This window comes from Epinephelus fuscoguttatus, linkage group LG17 (genome assembly GCF_011397635.1).
Source record: "Epinephelus fuscoguttatus linkage group LG17, E.fuscoguttatus.final_Chr_v1".
NCBI lineage: Eukaryota > Metazoa > Chordata > Actinopteri > Perciformes > Serranidae > Epinephelus > Epinephelus fuscoguttatus.
In genome coordinates this window covers 30,296,496-30,315,203 of record NC_064768.1, presented here as the reverse complement: position 1 = coordinate 30,315,203, position 18,708 = coordinate 30,296,496, and the positions used below count along the sequence as shown (strand labels likewise).

The window sequence follows — 18,708 nt, the reverse complement described above, 5'->3', positions numbered from 1 at the left end:
CAGAGACAGCAACAAAAAGATGATGGTCCAAAGGGAAATAAGAGCAAACAACTGGAGCTCTTTGTAAGTTGTGAAATCAGTCCATCTGAACTGTCACCCGCTCAGACACATCCCACAAAAACAGTCACTTTGTGGTTTTTAAAGCAAACATCTGCACTGCCACGCAGGGACACATACACTTGATGTTAGTGGCCAAGAGACACAGACTGCAAATGCACAAGAGCAATCAAATGCACTTAGAGGGAGCAGGAGAGAAAACCAACACTGCAACTTTCCAAAAAAAGCTACTCCACACAAAATAACATGGCTCCACTCTCTGCCACTCTGCAACACTTACATACCCTGCAAGGCCCAGGCCTCTATATGAGTAGAAATTTGAAGCTCTGGGGAAGAAGATGGAGTTTGGCATGTGCTATTACATATAGTTTGTGTATTATTTTGCTACCCAGGTCCACTCTGAAGTCTCCAACGCTGTGTAACATTTCAAGTAGCTCTACCAATCAAATATGTTGGGCTGTAATGGTTGGAGTCTAACAATTGTGGCAAAGGAGATGGATTTGGACACAGCCTCAGAGGTAGGGTTTTCTATTTCTACCATGTGCTAGATGGCCCAGTACATATTAACTTTCAAAATAATATAAAAACTCCAAAACAGTTATTTATTTAAAGATTTAGGGACACATATTGGCAGAAATGGAATGTATGTTTTCTCAAGTGTAGAATCACCTGAAATTAAGAATCACTGTGTCTTTGTTACCTTAGATTGAGCTGTTTATATCCACATAACGAGTGGGTCCTTGTCCCCAATGTCTGCCATGTTGCACCACCATGCTTCTACTGTAGCTAGATAGGCCTACTCACGTTTTTGCGTCAGCCCCTCTGCAACGAGCCAAACAGCATTGGAAAAACAATGATTTCTACCACGAAACTGTTTCATTCTGTGTTCTCAAAGGGTTTAAATTCGTAGAATTCTGACGTGTTTTTTTTTAGAATTTCCCCTTCAAGTTAAGACTAGATCCTTGTATAGATTAAGGTTATTCACAGAGTATCTTAGACCTTAAAAGAGCTCCTATGGTGATAAACTGTTCGGAGCAGAGAGGAGGACTTTTAAGAGGTTTAAGAGTTTCTTAATCAGAGGAGAAAATAGTGGAAACACAAAGAGGTCGGAGACATATCCTCCAAACTCTGCATGACAGTGAGTAAATGAAATGCTACAGATTAGCTCATGCAGGGATAATTTGTGTGGTTGATCTCATTAGGGACACGCACACATATCCCCCCTAACACTAAAACGCCACAAAGAAAATGATCACAACACTAAGATATTTGGAAAACTGGAGAAATGCAACAGTGCAGCAGTGATGACTTGAGTCTGTCTCAACCTTCCATCAGCAGAGTGATCACACTAACAATGACACTTTCACAGTCAGCAGGTCATTTCATTTCCACTGGGTGTCCACATCTTGCAGGCTCACATAATGGCGTGTCTGTGACAACCAATCACATCTGTTAAAAGAAAGCATCACACCTAGCAACGGGGTCGACCACATCTCCTCAGTAAGAAAAAGGTTTCTGTCCATTTCTTGCTCCAAGTTGCTCTGAGAACTTTCCTAAATCACTCCTAAGCTAGGACTCTTTACTTAATTTTTTTAGGCTAAATCAGGAGCTCTCTGAGAGTATTCTCAGAATGTTTGTGAATACTGCCCCAGGTCTCTTTGTTCTGGAAGGGAGGAGACCTTGGTGGATAATTTGGCTCCTGGTAAAAACCTTCCAAACAGTGAACACAGAAGGAATTCTAACCAGGAGTTCATTCTTGGCACATGGTTTCAGCTTGTTGCAATCTGCAATCCTCGCCACTAGATGCCACTATATCCCAGACACTGCTCCTTTAAGATGATAAAAATCTCCATGAGAAATATTTCAGCTTGAGCTTGAGTTGTGTTAGTTTGAAGTAGTTTTCTCAAATTTACATCAAAATAGCCACGTGTTTTAAGAGTAAAGATTCTTCATAACTAACAAGCTCCTATATTTGACAATGATGATGATAAATTAATGTTACTTTGGGTATACCATCGTGTTTTGCGGCTCAAAGCAGCTGCGTGGAATCTAATGAACAGCCCCAGCTGACATCACCTGGGCCTGAGACTACAGATCTGAAAATGAAGCGAGCTTAGCCCTCCTCCTCATTTCTGGTTTTAGGCTAGCTGCTCAAAACTACCTTACAGCACATCCAAATCGCCAACCCAACTGCCAGAGGTTGTGTTGAATTGTGGGTAATGTAGGCGCCAGTCAGATTTTGACAGGTTAGAGGACCATACCTCTGGCTCTGATGCATCGATTTGGATCCTTTTCTTTTTTAACTGACCACCATGAGTCTGACGTTACAGGAGTGAGCTGCTGTATTGGTGGAGTACTCTATTAACAGGATGCTGCCACAAGCAGCTGCATTGTTTTTTTTTTTTTTACTGGCCTCCTACCCAAAGTCTCCTTCACTCCCTAAATGAGTCTGTTTAACAGTATTAAGAATTACTTCATTAATAAATGCAGACTTTTATCCACTGTGGAGCCACATTTGCATGCAACCTTCTCAGTACAGTCTGAAGCCATTACAGTAGCACAGCTCTCTCACTTGGTCACTTCTCCTTTTTGCTCCCTCTCTCTGAAATACTCCATTAGGAATTAGACACTGAAGGATGCATGTGGTCTACAGAGTGCAAACAAACACCGAGACACACAATGGATCTCTTTACATTATACATTATATGATCACATGTGATGAATACAAACACTGATCGGTTGGCTGATCTCCATCCAGAGATTGTAACATGTACAGAAAAAATAATTATAGAGCACACACCGCCGGGATGCGGTAAGTCGTCTCTATGGTAACCCCGCACTGTCGAATGTACACACTTGCCCCACAGTGATTCTACCCAGCATGCCTCTGGGCTGGAATCCCACCTGTCCACTCTACTTCCTCCAAAACACACAAGACATAGCTTTGACAAGCCGCTGGACCTGGGGAGGCTCTCCACAGTCAGTCAGTCTGTCCTTCAGTCAGTCAGTCACACACACACACACACACACACACACACACACACACACACACACACACATTAACACATCTCAGGCATGGATAATTGCACATGCATCAATGTACACACATATAGGACACAGACTCGCACCGAACTAATGAAACATGAAAGCTGGCAGCACATAAAAATCACAGCGTGTGTTACCCCCGAGTGCCTGGCGGATTTTTCCCTTTTTTTTTTCTTGGTTTTAACTTTTATTCAAACAGGCAGGCGGAGCACATTCCAAGTAGACATTTTATGTACAGCAACAGCCTGGGGAGTTGTAGAAGCCCTTATTCAAGGTAACGACTCGCTCTTACTTTGTCAAAGATGTTCTCTCTCTTTCACCAAGGACAAGAGTGAAGATGTCAGGGGGCCTCTGAGTGTTGGACAGGTTAAATATTACTACAAAATCAGGACTTTCCAGGATTGTTTCTGTAACTGACTAAGAGGTAGGAGGCATCACTGCGCATTCGTAGCGACACAAATTCACGATGCTGGCCAACAAAACAAATGGAAATGCAACTGTGATGCTGTACTCACCTCCTCTGAGTGATGTTGCTGTATAACACACATTTTTCTTTTCAAAATAAAACCCTGCAGTAGGGTCCACTTCTGTGATATCCTACTATTTCCCACTAAAAGCATTTGGATGCACAAGACATGGTATTTACCAAGCCTGCACTCACAACACTGGACACATGCGCACATGCACCCATCAGATCCCATTAGATCACACCACAAAGGAGTCCGGGCTCCTTCCATCTGCTCCGGCAGGGTACAGCATTCCACTTGTTGGCCTGAAAACACAAAGCGTCCTCCTCTGTAAGGAGCCATAATAGAGGCCGATGGGTGTCACAGCAGGGCACTCCGCTGATGACGAGGCCAATGTGCTAAGGCAGATGAGTCCGCGCCCTCTGAACGCCGAGTTAAGCAGTGGAACTAGCCAGCCTGCTTGTGCGTGAGCTGCAAAGGGTAGCAACTGTATGTGTATTTCTGTGGATGAAGGGAGTGTGGACATTTTCCATTACATAAGAGAAGGAAGTAAAAATACAGAAGAGAGAGTTTTTGGAGTGTGTGCATGGTTAATGGTAAGAACATAGAGACAAACAAGTGCAATAAAAGGAGGGAGAGGCATAGAGATGAGACGGAAATTAAAAGGTAGGTCCAGTAAGTTGCAAACAAAGGAAAAGCAATCATGAAAACACGTACTGTAGCTTAGGCGATCCTTGCAGGCCCTCCCGTACTGCACTATAAAACAGCAGCTTTAGATGCACTGAATCAATACAATCTGCCAGCTCTTGCTCTTTCGCCGTCTCTAAGGGCCACACATTATGAAAAACATAACATAAAAGGCAAATATTACTGCCGGGATGCAGTCAGTCACCAAACAGGAGCGTATACACACACACACACACACACACACAAGTAACAACCTCATACTGCCCAGTCATTGCTCAGCACAAACTCCTTGTTCATCTTTGCACAAAGAGAGTTATCACCACAAAAACTTATTGAATAAACGATTCTCTATGGTTGTGTTGTGGCAGTTTCGTATCCCCTGCGCGATCAATATTAATCAGAGATGTGAATTATCCCAGCCATTCAAGGCAATTAATTTGTTTTGTTTTCTCTCTCACCTCGTCCTCCTGCAACACAAACTACTTATTCTGAAGGAGGCTTATTCTTTCAATTTTCTTGCCAAAAGCAGGAGTGCACCCTTAGGAGAGGCAAAACAGGCAAATATTTTGGCCCCACAAAAAATAATCGAGGAAAAGGCCCCTGATGGTCACTTATATAACTATAAATCCCCTTAAACCTCCCATAAAGGCACTGTAATGTGCACCACCACTAGACCCAGGGCCCCCTCTAACTATCATATGACAGCTGGACACTGTTAGCTAGCAACCTGTAACTATCATACATACAACATTGGGTGTAACCGCACTAAAACGGGGCCCCGCCGCACTTCTTTGCCCGAGACCTCCCAGAGTCTAGGATCGCCACTGGCCAAATAGCTTAATTAATTGTCGAGACTGACTCTATACGACCAGGGTTTTTGGTTCCTGTTGATTTTCCTTCAGCCTTAGCCTCGCCGAAACCCAGTCATGCTTATAGAGCGCCCCAAAACAAAATGGCACTCCCTGCAAATATTGACACAGTCACCCACGGCCGCGCCAAATGAATGCCACCCCAGTGACAGAGGCATCTGTGACTCCAAATGGAGCATGGCAGAGCATACAAAGTAGGGGGGCACGATATATGATGCAGAGGAGAGGAGAGGAGGAAAGTAGATACTTGGCCGTAAAAAATCTTTCACCTCTGATCCCTTTTACATCTACAGATTTTTTTTCTCTACTAAGCAACTTCGCATCTCTCCGAACCCCACAAATCCTCATATTTCAGGATAATTTTCCTCCTCTCCCTCCCTGGCCCTCTGCCCCTTGCTAAGCGGCAGCCTTGGCTGGCAATGTCCAATGTGCAGAGAGCTGACAGCAGAGTTTCTAGATATAGCGATGAAAGTCTTAAGCCTTGTTGTGAGTGCATGTTACTGGAACGGGCTCAACCGATATCACTGATAAAAGAAGATAGCCATAACCAACCTAGAATCATACATCAACCTGGGCAAAACCAAACAAATAAAAAAACATCCAAGATTGGAGATCACAAAAGTCAGAAGGGTAATATCTTAACAGGAAAACAGCAGGATGGATGAATGGCTATAGAGCAGAAGGAGAGAGAGAGAGATAGAAGGAGGAGAAGAGAGCAGGAAGCTTGTTAGGGAAAGGCCAGTGAAGGGAAGGAAGTGTGTGTTTGTGTGTTTGGGGGGTGTCAGAGGAACAATGGCCCAGCCAGGGTGCAGTGATCCAGGCAAGACCAAGCTGTTGCCTGGCCCCTACTCCATATGCACTATTTATACAGCATGCATGTGTGCACACTGCAAACACACACACGTGTCTCTATCACTGTGTGTACTGTGTTTTCTCCCTCCCGCTGCGTGTGTGTGTTAATGTACGTTCTTGCATGTTTACCCATCAGAGTTGCTTGAGTGAAAGTGAGATGTGAAATAGAGAGATAGGTGAGAGGGAGGTTTGTGTGTGTGTGTGTGTGTGTGTGTGTGTGTGTGTGAGAGTGAGAGAGAGAGAGAGACACGGAGATAGATTTGGCATCCCCAGCATTAGTGGATGACGTGTGGGCGGATATTGAAGATGTTATTAGTATCACATTTACAGGCCTTATAAAACTGCCACAGAACTGGCTGGTTTTCATACATCTTCGGCTGATATGTGTCACACTGTCATTTGCGTTGCATTTCCAGCAGCTGCTCAGATGATCATTCAATGATAGCGCAGTCATTACGTGCAGTCTCATTTCTCTGTCCCATTTAACCTTCCTGCTGTGCGCCGGTCAAAATTGACCAATTTCATTATTTAATTCCGTAATAAATGTGATTTTTTTCATGTAATTGCCATCAGATTTCCTTCACACTCAATATTCAAGGAGTAAAGTTTTTGTATTATGTTCATATCAATGTCCCCCTCTAATCAAAAGTGTGTTATGTATGTCCCAAAAATGTCTGACCTTGACTATACTGACCTGTATCTGTGCAGAGTTTGTCACAAGAGAGATGTTTTGACATTCCTCTACTGAAGGCGATGTATTTGCACTTCCCTAATATCTGAGATTCAAACATAGTCTGGGCGAGATATATTAGGCATGTCACTAATACGTCAGTCAATCACTGTTAAACATGGAAAACATGTAAATAGCGTTGTGGCATAACCCAGCCATATGTATTGGGGAGTTTAAAAGGGATTCACAAGATAAGTGACCTGTATTTAGATAGAGTTTGTAAGTCTTTTTCACAACTGATACAAAAATACGATCCAGACTATAAAGACAAGTTTTGGAAGTATTTACAGACATGGAGCTGTATCACAATGGGTGAATTCATTCAAGGTAAGAACCAAGAGTTACTTGGTGCAGCACACAGGGCAGATATGTTCTACAAAATCTTCTGTGGGTTACCAAAAGATATTTGTAAAAATCTGAGGATCATTTGGCAGAAAGACCTCAGGCGTGAAATAAGCAATGAGAAATGTTTGAAAATACTATAAAATACATGGAAATATATAAAGTAGGCAGGAGGAGACTCCTTCTAAGTTGTTCAGGATGGGTCTACTGGCTAATGATTTATGTTGGAAATGTCAGACAGAAACCGGAACAATTCCTCATGCAATCCAGGACTGGTTGACCTATATTGGTAAAAAGTTGTGGATGACATAGGGAAGTGGTTGGGTACGACGGTACCTACATCACCAAGATTATGCATCACGGGGGACTAAACAGAGTTACCGAATGTATCAGAGTATGACCTTGTTGTGATCAACGTAGGGGTCGTCACAGCTGCTCGAGTGATCCTCTGGAATCTATGTTAGCAATTTCGTCATTTGAGCACATGTGAGCTAGTGTTAGCAATAAAGTTGAAAGCTTTAAGAGGTCACGGGCAGGCTTTTTTGGTTCATAAAATATCTGCTGAACTGTAGCGATCAGTTGTACCGCCGTGGCTGCTAAATGACTATTGTGGGTATGAGAATGTGAAGCTAACAGGTGCCTGTGGAAATATTGAGTTCCAACAGTGCAGTTGGTTTGTTCAGATTTGACTGAATAGACCAAATTTGAATTATGTTCTCCCCGTGTCAGCGTGGGTTTTCTCCAGGTACTCCAGCTTCCTCCCACAGTCCAAAGACATGCAGGTTAACTGGTGACTCTAAATTGTCTGTAGGTGTGAATGTGAGTGTGAATGGTTGTCTGTCTCTATGTGTCAGCCCTGTGATAGTCTGGCGACCTGTCCAGGGTGTACCCTGCCTCTTGCCCAATGTCAGCTGGGATAGGCTCCATAAATAAAAAATCTCACCACCATAATAATTCCTGCAATAGTCAGATATCTCACTTCTAACTTCATAGGACCCAGAAATCATCTTCTGACCCTTCACTTCTGAACAGAGAAAACCTTGCATTCTCCTACACCATGACATCTTGCCACACTGATCAGCTCTTATACAGCAGCTTTAGGCAGCATGTACAGCTTCTCCATCCTACCAACATGTCATTCTAAGGTTTTGCCGCAATCAGCGAGCATCTAACTCCGACTGTGAATAAGGCACTTGATCTCATTGAGAAAATACGTCCTGGAGCCTCAAGAAGCTCCCCGTGAGGAGGCTCCTGCTAAAGAGCTAGAGAGATCTCTGGAGATGTCCGCAGACACTGGCCTCGGCCAGATTGGCAAGGAGCACACAAACCCAGAGCGGAGGGTTCTGCTTCTGGAACAGCTCCAGCCGAAAAACAAAAAACACAAAACCACAAACAGTAAGATGGCAGATCTGCACCCTGAGACTGAGAGATATGAAAAGCAGCATTGTGGGCCACAAAGGCAGTTTGTTCTTTTGCAAGCTACAGGCTATCACTGCAAATCATGAACTCTCTCTCATACACACACATGTACCATCAGGACTCATATTCAACAAAGTAAAATAAGGACGTTTGTTTGCCATTACAATAATTTACAGAGTCTGGACAGCATTTAACAAAACAAATGTTCAGGTGTGTTTTCTTCATCTATAAATCACACTGGTCAGTCGTACATTAGGTGCCAATATGATGCAAATTACAGACTCTGGAAGTCTTTGCTAGCAGCCCATGTCCTTTAAAGGGGAACACCAACAAAATTAAGAACTCTAGTGAATTATTTCCACGGCCCAGGAAAGTTCAATCAATATTTGTCAACACGAGCTCCTCTCTCTCAAAGCCAGAGACACATAAGTAAATCTCAAACTTGTGATGTCATAGGGTATGAAGTCTGGAGCTGGTTCATGGTCAATGAATGAGAATGTTTTCTTTTTTATAGCCAAATAAGCTTTATTCTGCTCTAATGTTCTTATTTCTGAAACAGAAAATGTACCCATATACTCAGAACATTCCTCTGGGTGCTTCCAGTTTCATCTATAACGTCTTCCCCAATTTATTGTCAGTGGAGCAGCTCCAACTTTATACACTACGATATCACAAATTTGAGCTTTAGCACTCTAGCTTTTGGATTTATGTGAGAGCTGCTCATGCTAGCTAGTATTTTTGGACTGTCTTACATATAGGAATAACATTTATGAATTCAAAGAATGGGCATAGTTCCCAGTCAAAGTTTAAACTTGTCCAGTCAGTAAAAGTCACTTAAAACTATTTTAAAAACAACAGAAGAGAGACTGAGACTGAGTGTTGTGTTTGATAAGATTTGAGACTCTGTACTGGAATACTTTCAGGGCGTAGACTAATAACATTTTTAGACAACCACCTTGCTATGTATATTTCTCCTGCAATATTAGTCGACAAATCGATGACTGATCGACTATTAAAATAATCGGTGACTATTTAAGTTGTCGACTAATCGGTTTGAGTCATTTTTCATAGAAAAGTACTATAAAAGTACCCCAAAATACTGTTATTGCAGCTTCTTACGGTCAAATATTGGCAGCTTTACACACACTCCCATGACAGTGATCTAAAACCCTTTGGTGTGAGTACGAAACAAGACATTAGATGACATAATTTTGGGGTTTGGGAAAGACAGACCGACATTTCTCAACATTTTAACACGTTTCAATAAAATGATGAGTCGACTAATCGAAGAAGTAATCAACGGATTAGTCTGCAATGAAAATAACTGTTAGTTGCAGCCCTATTGTACACGTATTTTTTGTATCCACTTTTGACAACACACTGTTCCATATATTATGCTCTACCTGTTGGCTTTGTTTTCCTGTTTTCTGTGCTCTAAAAATCAATAAACATCCATATATACATAAATTACAGGAGAACATATTTTCTCACTTAGCCCTAGAGATATCTAGCCGTATGCCTTTGGTTTGACTTGACCAGGTTTTGAGTTACATGTCTCTAAGTTTCCATGACCACCCCGAACTGAAGGGAGTTTTGTTTGTGATGCTCAGACTATTGGACACTACTTGGACAACCCCTGACATTCATTCTCACTCGTCAGAAAACCAATTGGTGGAGATTTGCTTTGACTAATGAGCCTCGTCATTTACCTCGCTGACCTTATACAGTATGCCTTAGTGTTCCAGATCTTGGTTGCTGGGTCTTGGAGACACCAACGCCAAGCTCCCTCCCCTCCACTCAGCCTCACTAATGGAGTTATTTAGTAAGCTCAGTGTGCCCGCCTGTTTTGGCAGCAGATCGCCTGGTTTTGCATTGAGTTGAGAAAGTTTTGTTAAATCAATATGTGTGGTGTGTTTTCTGCACTTGGGTCTAGTTAGGCAATGATTCTTTTTTTTAATCCAGGGCGCCTCAAAAACAAAATTCTTGAAATCCGGCCAAATGAAACCAAAACTATTTGGCTTGATACCACAAGCAGTTTATGGATTTTTTTTTTTATTTGTAAAACTGGATGAAGTAGGTTGGGTGCACTTTTATCATCTAAATTAAGGCAGAGGAAGCAATTAAAGAAGATTTATGGTTTTAAACTAAATTACATAATCTCATTTAAGTCTCTTGTTTCTTCAATAGGAACACAAGGGTTAGAAATATGGATCAAAACATGGGTATATTTTTCTCATTGGTAATTACTGGGTGGCACGTTGTGTTACCGACTGTAAATTAATCAAAATAAGTCAAAATTATAGATCTATTTTTCCTCATTATAACCAAAAGCAGAAAATCCTCAGAACTTTATCTGTAGGCCAGATTTTAAAAAAAGATCATACTGATGCAGCATCAAGAACCGATGTTCTGTGAGCTCATTAGTCACTGCTTCACATGTTCTCAGAATGAACATAATACACATCCTTTGAATGGATACCACAAGCAGGCTGGAAACTTTCGGTTGCTAATGATGCAATGTAAGCCCCAGAGACTCTGCCACGGCTCTACTGAACCGATTCCCCTGACCAGCCTTTGTCCTCTGTACAGCAGGGTTAAGAAGGAGCCTTCCCTCACATCCAACTCATCAGCCATCACCCGTGGGTTGCTCATCTCTGCTAAAAGGGGACACAGCCCTGCCGGCTCCATTAGTTCCGACAGCAGCCCCGAGAAATAAAACAAACGAGGTTATTCACTGCGTTTAAAAAAGAGGAGGCGATGTTGTGGATATTCAGTGCTTACATCCAGGTTGGAGGCAGGGAAATGAAAAATGAGTATCCCTGTAATACTACTCTGTGGTCGTAATGTACAGCTTTCTTATGGTTTTGTTTCTTAAAAATCCATCACATGACCACTGGACTTCCTCTCCAGAACATGAGTAATGCCACAGGCTAAATCTGACCTGTTAATCCAAATCTCAAATGGTGCCAAGAAGCAAAGAGACAGTCACTGCTCATGAATCAGTGTCCCTGTTAAATACCCTACACCAGTTCACCCACAGGCTGCTGCAGCAGAGTCTGGCTCGACTCAGAGCTGGAATAAGTAGAATATTGTCGGAAAATGTTCAACATGCCACAGATGGCTACTTGGGGAATAAAAATAATCGAGGTCGCTGCTGCCATGCGTGTTACGCTCCATTATTTAACGGGGTTTGATGGTAGCGATGGGAGTTTGTTTTGAGGAGCGTGCAGAAGGAGCACACACACGCGCACACACACACACACACACACACACACACACACACACACACACACACACTGCATGCTCAACAGATGGATAGAAAAGAGAGACACACACAGAGAGATAGAGGATGCTCGGAGGCTCCTTTGCACTCCCGTTGTCGCGTCCCGGTTGTCATTCTCGTTCAGCGTCACCGGAGCCACCTGCTCGCTACCGGGGAGGAGGGTGCGTGTGTGTGTGTGTGTGTGTGTGTGGGGGGGGGGCGGGCACCGTCTAAGGTACCGTTTCCTCAGACTCGATAAAGGCCCCCACATACTTATCATTCCCGTGAAAATAACACGGAGGAGACTGAGAGGAGGTTGGTAACAAGAAGCGGCACTGCGGCAGACGCACGCCACAGTCAGAGGCGCCCACAAATAAACCGGACCTCAGTGCGTGATCAGGTAGCTTTCAAAGGGCTTTCTGTTGCGTGGGTGAGATGCCAGTACGGATGTAAGTCAAGCAAGCGCCCCCCCACTTCCCCCCTGCCCCCCCTCTCAATCCCCAGTGCACGCTCACTGGCGTCTTTGGTACATCCTGGCTCTTTAGCATTCAACGGGAGAAGGCACCCACTCACCCAGGCGCACAGTGCGCACAGGCGGGAAGAAACATCAGCATCAGCCCGAATAACCCGGCGCTATGCGTGAACCAGGCCACGGAGGAGACATCCTCCACGCCGAGAGGCATCTCCAGCCATTAGGGGCACTGTTACAGGAGCTCCGGTGCGGGTGGAGGAGCTCTGATTTAGAAATGTTATCCTAAACTCAAAATGGCATCGTGGAAAACCCCCATAAGAGAGAAGAGAACACCATCATTGTGCGTGCTTGTGCGTGTGTGTGTGTGTGTGTGTGTGTGTGTGTGTGTGTGTGTGTGTTGGCGAGGGGGGGAGGCGGCGGACGTGAGCATGTGAATGCGTTGAGAGAGAGGCGAGCCAGTATGGAAGGTGGAAATAAAAGTGTCTGTGCAGGGTATGTGCGCACAATGTGCTGTGTGTGTGTGTGTGTGTGTGTTTCTTTTGGCCACTGCGCAAAGTTACAGGTCTGCCAGCGGCTTTAGAGGCAATCATACAGCTCCCTGTGTCTCCAGCTGAGGGATTCAGCATTCAGGGGGCTTCTGCTTTCCACCTGTGCTCAACTAATGGGCTGTAATTCAACTGCTGAGATGTATTTGGGGGTTTTTCTGGGACCGGCACTTCCGTTCAGGTTCACAGATCACACATCCCCGCGGACAGCAGCCCATAGATACACTTGGTGATACTGGTGCAAACGAGGGTCCAGTTTCCGTCAATCTGAGACTCTATGCGTCATTAAAACTACACTTTACACAAGGATGTCAAGAATGAAACAAATAAATCAGCCGGCAGGCTGCAAAGCGATCTACTGGCGCAAAGAAACAGTCCAACGGTTTCCTACAGAGATGTTGAGTTTAATAGATAGGATACATTACCTGATCGCTGTCAGCAGTAGTTATTTGATGCGACGGCTATTCCCCGATCGGTTCCGTGGATACAAATTAAGTTTCCCATCCATGGCACGTCTCAGATGGAGAGGAGAGACTATCATTCATTCACCCTCGCTGCTGCGCGGATTCTTCTCCCCACAAATGTTCTCTGCGAGGCATCCCACTTCTGCGTCTCCGACACGGACCAAGAAAAATATAGATACAAAATAAGTGTGGAAAATAAATAAATGGAAAATAAGGAGGGATCGCTAAGGACATGAAATCATAAAGTAGCCATAGATCAAACCAAAGAACGGAACAGAAGAACGCAAAAAAAGGCAATGCAGAAAAAAATATAAAAATAAAAAAGAAGAGGGGACGTCGATTTTACAGATGTCCAGTTTTGTTAGAAAAAATAATAAATCCACGTCATATAATCTCCATGGTTTTGCGCATATAGGCAGGCTGTATATTCCAATGCAATGAGAGGACGCGCTCACAGGCAGCAGCGCCGCAGCAGCAGGGGCTGAGTGGGATAACGGCTCTTTTTAATACTGATGCCCGGTACTCCAAGTCCAAGGAAGCTCTTCATCTGAAGCAGAGGTTGAAACAGAGACAACGAGGGAGGGGGAAGGAAAAAAAAAAAAGATATATATATATATTTATATTAAAAAAAAAATCTTACTCCGGTTACTGCCCCTATTCTTTCCTCTTCCCCGTCAGAGGCTGAAATGTGTCTGTGGCTCTCGCCTGCTCTGGCATTTGGGATAGGTATCCACAGGCAGCGGCTCACAGTCGGGCATCTGGCTCCCCTGCAGTCGCTTCACAAGCGGAGGACAGAGATGCGCGCCCTCGCTGCCCTCCGCCGGGGATCCGTCAGGCGCGTTCACAACGGAACCCTTCCTCCCTCCCGCTCTTCCTACCCCAACTACCATCGCCCGTGGTGACGTCAGCACGCGCAGTTTCCAAATACAGCAAGTGACACATGCAGAGATGTGTTGAAATTCGCACACTTGGTGCATTGTAACATGGACCACGTTTTCTTTCATCAGCCATCAGTCCAACATAACAAGGCTACTTCTGCAGTATGTCTGTTTATAGGACTAATGAGTGCAGAACTTTCATCCAAACCAATTTAATTAAACATCTTCACAGGGCCGTGCAGAGACCTTTACAGGGACAGGGGGCCAGAGTTAAAAAGGGGGCACATGGAATCATATTTTAAAACACCATGCACTGATTTCCAGTGATTTACAGCATAACCTGTTGAATATAGCAACCCATATTTAGACAGGATTTAACATAGACTCTTACAATAAACCTCATCATACCAAATCACTGTCCCACAGGGACTATGTATGTAAGTATGAGCAAGTTATGAATCTGTTACAGTGTCATTTGAGCTGATTTTCCCTTTAAATCCCTCATAAACTGTACAGTAAAACCACACAGACAAAATTAGGGTGATCCTGAACAGGAATCATTTTAAAATTCCATATAACCTCTTCAATATTTTGCTTGAAATACATTTCTAACATGAGGAAACTTGTGTATTTTGAGGCGACTTCTTTTTTATTTCTTAAAAACTTCACTGTAAAAGCAGTTAGGACCACTGTTGAACTAATGTTGCATAACTAATGCACAATATCAGAGCCCAGTCTTACACCAAAGTTGTCGAAATCCAGCACTTGGGCAGTGACTTTCGGCAACAACGAATAAAGATACGTGGCTGGTTGCCATTATAGTTTAAGGGCACCTGCGGTGTCAGAGGGAAACTCGGCAGGACAAGGATGAAAGTTAAGGCAGTGAAAAGTCCGACTGGGGCTGATGGGAGGGGTGTGTTGGATGTGTCCAACAAACACCATCTTTCACCCGAGAGAGCAGTGTTTGCGTCCTGTAAGATTCTAAAGACAAAACCGGTTCTTTTTTTCCTAAACCTAACCATGCGCTTTTGTTGCTGAAGGTTAGTATCGTTGCCTCACAGCAAGAGGGCTCCTGGTTTGAACCCAGGGAGGGGGAGCTCTTCCGTGTGAAGTTTGCGTGTTCTTCCTGTGTCAGCGCAGGTTTTCTTTGGCTACTCCAGCTTCCTCCCACAGTCCAAAGACATGCAGGTTAATTGGTGACTCTAAATTGTCCGTAGGTGTGAATGTGAGTGTGAATGGTTGTCTGTCTCTATGTGTCAGCCCTGTGATAGTCTGGTGACCTGTCCAGGGTGCACCCCGCCTCTCGCCCAATATCAGCGGGGATAGGCTCCAGTTTCCTGCGACCTCCAACAGGATAAGTGGTTACGGAAAATGAATGACTAAATGAATGTATGTTAACGTTAAATTTCCTGTGGAAACGGAAGTGTATCTTGAAAGAAGGCAATGCATGTAACAGGCAGAACTTGACATGGTGTCCCAGAACAACAACAGCAACCAATGCACCCAGGGTACCTTGCAAGTCGTATGTGGATGTGGAAAGTCCATGACCAAGCATGTCAATTTGTGACTACTGTAGGTCAGAGTGAGAATCTGTTAAATCTGAAGGTGACGCAGTGTAACTCTGATACTATAAACATAACATAATCTATCACACAAATGAAGGCAGTGTGGTTGCACTATGGGCCGTGGGGTGGGGGGCCCATAGAGAGAGTGGAGCCTCCAACAGTGTGTTGGGTGGAGAAGGGGCCCTTATGAGTGATTGCCACCTGTTTTCAAAAAACTCTCCATCATGTTTCTTTTTTCTTTTTTTGTAAAACAGTCAGCAGCATCTACAACAAAAGTATGTGCTTATTCTATAAGTATAAATCACCTTTTAAAATTGTTAAATTAAACGAATAATTTCTGATTTATTTGTATGTATAATGTATTTTTTGTTATATACAGATATGTAATGATGATTGTTGGGTAATATGTATGTTGATGTTATTCAGTGTCAAGTCTCGGACCATGTGATGAGACGATATGTGCACAATAGTGTGCACCCTGGCCTATGCCACTGCAGCTGAGTGTCTGTTTCCAGGGTTGCAGTAACAAACGTCTGCATATATGCTTTGAAGGGCAGGATCTTGACCGCCCTACCCCCCACGTGTGTCTGCATTTTCACATAGCTGTGATGACATAAAAACACCCACTATGCAAACAGTGCTAATACTTACTTTGTTCTTTTATATTGCTGACAGATGTCCCTGTTAGCTCTTCTGTCCCTCTGCCAGAAATATCACAAAACAGACAAGACATTTAGCTCCATTTATGCTTTCACTGCCAATCCTGCAGAGCCAGATACAGCTAAAATACCAATTTATACAAACACGCAGTTATCCCACTTCAATGTTTCCATGGCTTCAGATTTCAAACCTACATCACAAACATCCTCCATAGGGTAGATGATGTGATTAGATTTTGGAGGTACCTTGCAGCATATATTTGCATATGGATGAGTTAAAGTGGTGGGACATTAGTCAGCTCAAGTGATTCCTTTGAAAGCTTGGAGGTGGAGGAGAAGCTGTGGCGGTGCAGCTCTTCTCATGTAGAGAGATTACCAACCATCCATAAACTCATCCATCATCTATTTTGCAGTCTTCTTGCAGCTCTGTAACTAATCATCCATTTTTGGGCACAATTAAAGTTATTAAATTACTCTTGTTCTTTGATTGCTATACTCTGAATTAAGACTTTTGCCTCATTAATAACTACGGCACGGACGGATGAAAGCTTCTGTAGTTGGAGTTTCTTTTTTTTTTTTTTTTTTTTATTAATGAACAGTCAACAACTCGGCGCTACGCTCACAGTCCAGAGAAAGACAGGGGAACAGTGTGTGAAAATGGAGTCCGTATCTCTGAAGACAAAAGTGGACAGTATTACTTTCACAACTCAGATTTGAAAATTGCTCACCATTGGGCTCAGTGAACACAGCGGCAGATGATACAGAGAAAATAGAAGCTATCATGGGACTGTGTCTGCCAGATTACAGCGTTTCAAAGCCCGTGTATTAACTATGAAACCCGCAGGTATTGCGAGTCCATATATTTGCCTTAAAAGTGAGGGAACGTTTTTCTCTACTCCTACATATTATGTGACTCATTGGAGATTTCCTTTATCTCTGCTCATATTTATTTATATGTAAATACAGCCTGGGTTGATTTTCTTAACTTTTCATGACTATTTTACATTTGGAAATATGCTACATATTTGCTGCAGGGCTTAAAGGGTTGCATCAGTTCACTGAGTTGATGCATTGCATTACAGACGTCTATTTGTAATCGCCAAATGATGATTCTGTGTGTGTGATTAATAGAGACACCCATATGAAGTGTGAATAAATGGTCCTGGATTATGTGAAATGTCTGGACTCTGCTCAAGATTAATACAGAGGAACTCAGACTTTTTCCTGCATGTACCACTGTCAAAAGATCTGCCAGTGATAATTCTCTCTCTTCTCCACAGCTCTTGTAAGCTACTTTCTATGAACAGTTTGCTATTCGCCTGAGAGAATTCTGCAGAGAATCAAATTTGTGGCTCCCCAAATTGGACCAAATGAAAGCACAAAGCAGATCAAAAGGGAGACTGTCTGGGACTGTAATAATCATGCTCATTTATTAGCATTAGAATATGCCATCACAACCATTACTCCAGCTACATATACTGGTGAAAAAAAATTCTCCACTCGCCACCTTTAATTCACTTACTGTCAGAAATTTCTCTTTAAGATTTATCATTTCCAGTGAGTAAGTGTAAATGGATTCTGATAAGGTTAACTACTCTAATAGAAGGCACACTACAGATAATCTCGCACGTTCCTCTCCTCTCCATACTAAATGTCCAGGATGGTCTGCAGACATCACTCAGACATGACATCCTCACATCTTCATACATCAACCAGTTGGCAAGACGGCACCTCAGAATAACAGCATCACTAGGAAGGGAGATTTTTCATCAGCTGCAACAGCCTATTTTGCAACATTCTTGGCAGAGACAGAATAATCACGTTGTCGGGACTATAAATGTTTTCCTGTGCTGGGGATGGTTGGCAGGTGCTTCAAGCGTGTACCTCTGCACTGGAGTGAAGTCAGTCCATGGCAAGATGTTGGATGTGATGTAGAGGGCTGAGAGTACAATGTTGAAAATGATTTTTAACTTGATGCATTTGTTTGTATGGAAAAAAAAAGTGACATATTAGAGAACACTCCTCATGGACATCCTTCAGTCTAGTATAGTTTAGTATGAAGCCTTTTGTATAATATAGACCCTTTTACTGTTAAAAGGTATGACTTTATTTGGTGGGCGGGGCTTAGATGGAGGCAAAAAAATTCTCCACAGACGTCAGCTAGTGCTAGCTAGCAAGTTCGTTTGAATTGTTTTAGACAATGGAGGAAGATGTTGCGAGTGGTGCATTAAGAAATACTCATTCCGAGAGTCGGAGCGCACTCTGACATTTAATGGACCGTTCGGAAATTTGGAGCACTGTCTGAATGTACTGTTCGGTTATTCAGAGCACCACACTCTCAGAGTGACAGAGCACACTCTGAGCACTGAGGAGACAGAGCAGCAGAGCACCAAGC

At 43.3% G+C, this 18,708-nt stretch overlaps 1 protein-coding gene across 1 annotated transcript in view; it reads right to left on the bottom strand.

Annotated features, from left to right (window-relative positions):
* Nucleotides 1-14,036, bottom strand: part of adgrb2 (adhesion G protein-coupled receptor B2) — a 316,757-nt gene extending 302,721 nt beyond the window's left edge. Inside the window, exon 1 of the mRNA XM_049602672.1 lies at nt 13,173-14,036. The gene's annotated coding sequence lies outside the window, so the exon portion shown is untranslated. The remainder of the gene's footprint in view (nt 1-13,172) is intronic.
* Nucleotides 14,037-18,708: the final 4,672 nt, after the last annotated feature.